Source organism: Echinops telfairi, unplaced genomic scaffold (assembly GCF_000313985.2).
Source record: "Echinops telfairi isolate 266 unplaced genomic scaffold, ASM31398v2 ScPeMD7_19;HRSCAF=73, whole genome shotgun sequence".
In the NCBI taxonomy this organism is placed as follows: Eukaryota; Metazoa; Chordata; class Mammalia; order Afrosoricida; family Tenrecidae; genus Echinops; species Echinops telfairi.
The window spans coordinates 8,358,225-8,359,773 of NW_022103916.1; the positions used below are offsets into that span (position 1 = coordinate 8,358,225).

The following is a 1,549-nucleotide window of genomic DNA, read 5'->3' on the forward strand; positions in this document are numbered from 1 at the left end:
AAAAAAATCAAACATGTTTACAACTGTAAATTCAAAAGCAACAATACAAGCATATTGTTTATTGGCATAAAGTAGTGAAACTAGGCAGGAAGAATAGAATTAGTGGAGGTTTACGGGTTACTTGTTTTACAAGCTTTATAGAATCTCTCTGATACTAAGTTATATACATGTACTAGGTAGATGGATGACTGGATGTCATCAAAGGTTTACCCAAAACACAATGAAACACGGCCAAGTCCTGTGCCATCCTCACCATCAACAACAAGTTCAAGTCTATCATTGCAGCTACTGAGCCAATCCATCTTACCAAGGGTCAACCTCATTGGCCCTCCATTTCACCAATTAGTGTCTTCCTCTAACAACTGTTTCCTCCTGATTATGTGCCCAAAATAAGCAAGTCAGATGTTCTGCTGTGTTCCTTGAGTTTTTCATGGGCTAATCTTCAGGAAGCAAATCACCAATCCCTTCTTCCTAGTTTGTTTAAGGTTTATCCTGTATTAGAGCCTAAATTCTGAGCACCCTGTTTGCAAAAGGCAATGGATGACAGTGAAAGCCCAAAATTCAGTGTTTCCATTGAATTCCTTCTAATCATTAACCAAAGATGCAGACAATCTTTTACTATACTGTTTAATTGTTTTCTTATTATTTATCTTCTAGGATTCCTTTTGGTTTAAGGATTTCAGTTTTTCAACTTCTTCCATTGTTATCATGAGTGTTCCCTACATCTCTTAAAGGGATGTATCATTCTTCTGAAATGGTTTTGGGTTTTTTTGAGGCATCTTAGTTTTTATTAATGTTGAGTTATTAAAAACAAGCATCCATACCAATGTGGGTAGGGGAGAACAGGGCACGAGCCGGGGAGAGGAGGACGAAGGAATTCTGCCTTATTGGTAATAAAGCTCCAAATTCATCCCCTCATGGATTTCATAGTCACCAAGACATACATGGTCCTTAAAGATGGTGTACCACTTAAGGACTATCTTGTTCCAACGGGTGCCAGTTTGGGCTGTAATCAGCTTAAGATCCCCATGGTGTCATCCGTGTTGCATTTGACAAGGACCTTCTTCCCCAGAAGGTCGTTGCAAACCACCTCGATCATCCTGGCTGGGGCTTGAATCTCCTCAGTTACCAACGCCACAACCTTCCTGGCTGGAACACTAAGCCCAGAGACAGCCATCACTTCTTCTGAATTGTTTCTGGTAGTTCCAGGACCTCTTTTTCAAAGTACTCCATTAGGTTTGGGTGATTTTCAATTATTTGCTTTTCTTGTTTTGGGGGAATTCACTGTGTTTGGCTGCTGCTTCCTTAACATTGTGGTGCAGCTATCAGTGGTATGTGAACTGCTGGGTCATGCAGGGGTAGTTGGTTCTGTCTAGTGACATGGGAGAGGTCCAAGAGGAGCCGGAAAATATACAGTGGAGAAATTGAGGAAAGGGGAGATAGGTAAGTAGAGAAGGGGAAAAAGAGACAGAATAAAATAAAAGTAGTAATAATAATAATAAGCAACCATCTAGATAGGCCAAAAGATTTGTGAAAATAATGGGAAAAT

General features: G+C 40.0%; 1 protein-coding gene and 1 pseudogene across 1 annotated transcript in view; both read right to left on the reverse strand.

Annotated features, from left to right (window-relative positions):
• Window positions 1–1,549, reverse strand: part of KDM6A (lysine demethylase 6A) — a 178,221-nt gene that overhangs the window by 140,536 nt on the left and 36,136 nt on the right. The window lies entirely within an intron of this gene.
• LOC115869009 lies at window positions 885–1,099 on the reverse strand (annotated as a pseudogene).